General features: G+C 48.1%; 1 non-coding gene across 1 annotated transcript; it reads right to left on the reverse strand.

Annotated features, from left to right (window-relative positions):
* Positions 1-100: 100 nt before the first annotated feature.
* On the reverse strand, positions 101-255 carry LOC126928609 (5.8S ribosomal RNA). The gene has a single exon (XR_007716843.1). It is a non-coding gene; the product is annotated as a 5.8S ribosomal RNA (ribosomal RNA).
* Positions 256-2,788: the final 2,533 nt, after the last annotated feature.

Raw genomic sequence — 2,788 nt, forward strand, 5'->3', positions numbered from 1 at the left:
ATCGTAAGAACGACGGCGGGTTGTCGAAGGCACCAAGGGACAGAGAGAGACAGATAGAGAGGAACGACACGCAACGCAAGCAGTCTTAGGTTTACGTGAGCAACCCTCAGCCAGGCGTGGTCCAGGAATTGTATCCGTGGACCGCAATGTGCGTTCGAAATGTCGATGTTCATGTGTCCTGCAGTTCACACGTTGACGCGCAATTAGCTGCGTTCTTCATCGACCCACGAGCCAAGTGATCCACCGTTCAGGGTAATCTTTTCATATATTTTTTAAAACTCTTGTACTCCATGTACTCTTAATACTCGGTTCGAGCGAAGCCGAGATCCGACACGACCGACCAACGGGAATCGGACGCGCAGAAGTCGCCGGAAGATCGACGACACGAAAACGTTCGAAAATGAAATCCGACGAACGCGCGAAGATACGCGCGTCCGCCGGCCGGGCGAAAAGTACATTATGATATATAACAACCATCGAGATCGAAGCTCCGTTCGTCAGGAAACGACGGGGATATAACACCCGATTCTGAATCCTCTGTGCAGCACACGATCTCGCGAAGAAATACGCACGGTGGCTAGCCCATATATATATATATGTGTGTGTGTGTATATATAATACGATATGCATTCCTCTCGTCCAATTATTCAAGAAAAAGAGCGTGCGCCTCCATCGTTCGGGTGATGTAAAGATTCGATGGGACTCGCGCGACCCTCGGCCTCGAGCGGTCTTTCCTCCCAATATCCAGAAGCCGAGCTTTGAAAAAACTCTAGCGACGGCACGGGTGTCCGACTCACGACATCGAGGCTTCGAAGTCGGCGATCTCCTCCGAACGGATGGCGATCGCGACGACTCAAAGCGTGAAAAATCGACGAAAGAGAACACATCTCCGTTCAGGTGATTGTTTTTTTTAAAAAATAAAAAAATTCGATGGGACTCGCATCCATCTACCTCGCGCGGTCTTTCTTCCCAATATCCAGAAGCCGAGCTTTGAAAAAACTTCAGCGACGGCACGGGTGTCCGACTCACGACAACGAGGATAGACAGCCTGCGGTCCCCTCTGAACGGGTTATATGCGACGAACTAGACGAAACTTTAGTCGTTCAGGTGGTATAAAAAAAAAAAATTCGATGGGACGCACGCGCAGCCGTCGTCCTCGAGCGGTCTTTCTTCCCAATATCCAGAAGCCGAGCTTTGAAAAAACTCTAGCGACGGCACGGGTGTCCGACTCACGACATCGAGGGTAGACAGCCTGCGGTCCCCTCTGAACCAACTTCGGCTAGACTAGTTACGAATCGTTGCTACGCATCGTCATCATAGTCATCGTCATCATCATCATTATCATAGCGGGCCAACATCCACGCAATGCGTTTTCGTTCTAGGTTACCCGATCCACGAGTATGTTACAAGTGGTTTCGTTATTTCGAACAAAACGACATACGAAGAACACACGCCCTATGGGTAGGAAGCACGTTTCGAGAACGACCGAGAGCGGTGAAAGAGACGAAAGGTCGACGCGCATAAGGTATCCATGGATCTTCGAAGAGAACCTTCGAAGATATGTCGGTATCCTTTCTACATGCGCGACTCGCTACTCGTACTTTCGCTCTCGTCGACTCGTTTTAGTCGCTTCGTTCGATCCCAAAGAGGAGTCTTCGATGTCCCGTTGCTAGGAGGAGAGCAAACGCAACACAGACCACGAAACATAGAAGAGAATAGGCGAGCATGATCTCTCCGACACGAGGCACTTTAGAGATTTTGTTATTCGTTTGTACGGTCTCCACGACGCAAAAAAAAAAATACGAGATCGTGGCGGCGGGTCTTTCTGTATACGGCCTCACGCAAGCGCCTCGATCTCATTTCTCTTTACGGGTGGTTTCCATTCGTAATTTTTCGTTCGATATTCGTGTCAAAGTTTAATTTTCGAAAGCTCAAGTTCCCATTTATAGTTTTATTATAAAATCATAATATTCGCAGACGGCGGGTCTTTCTGTGTACGACCTCACGCAGGCGCCTCGAATTCGTTTATGTATGTATATATATATATATATATATATATGTATCTCTTCATCCCGATGATCGAGAGAGAGTGCCACCTTCTCTTCATATAGTTTCGTAGCTGGAGGGTCGTCTCCTCCTTATGTCTTTTCATCATTTTGCCAACGGAGTAAGCCACGCTCCGGGCGAATTTAACTGTTCTTTGTTAAAGTATATAGCTTGTTGATACGTCGTATATACTTTGGTTCGTCGATATAGGAGGAGTACGGCTCCTTACCGACTTATACAGTTTCGTATTTTTCAAGTGTTCAAGTCAAATTCTTTAAGTTTTTGTGTTATATCGTAATGATCCTTCCGCAGGTTCACCTACGGAAACCTTGTTACGACTTTTACTTCCTCTAAATGATCAAGTTTGGTCATCTTCCCGGTAACATCGGCAATGCTTATCACATTGGCCGCGCACCAGTCCGAAGACCTCACTAAATCATTCAATCGGTAGTAGCGACGGGCGGTGTGTACAAAGGGCAGGGACGTAATCAACGCGAGCTTATGACTCGCGCTTACTGGGAATTCCTCGTTCATGGGGAATAATTGCAAGCCCCAATCCCTAGCACGAAGGAGGTTCAGCGGGTTACCCGGGCCTTTCGGCCAGGGAAAACACGCTGATTCCTTCAGTGTAGCGCGCGTGCGGCCCAGAACATCTAAGGGCATCACAGACCTGTTATTGCTCAATCTCGTGCGGCTAGAAGCCGCCTGTTCCTCTAAGAAGATTTGTTTGTACGTTGGTAGT

The sequence above is a fragment of the Bombus affinis genome, unplaced genomic scaffold (genome assembly GCF_024516045.1).
Source record: "Bombus affinis isolate iyBomAffi1 unplaced genomic scaffold, iyBomAffi1.2 ctg00001138.1, whole genome shotgun sequence".
Taxonomy (NCBI): Eukaryota; Metazoa; Arthropoda; class Insecta; order Hymenoptera; family Apidae; genus Bombus; species Bombus affinis.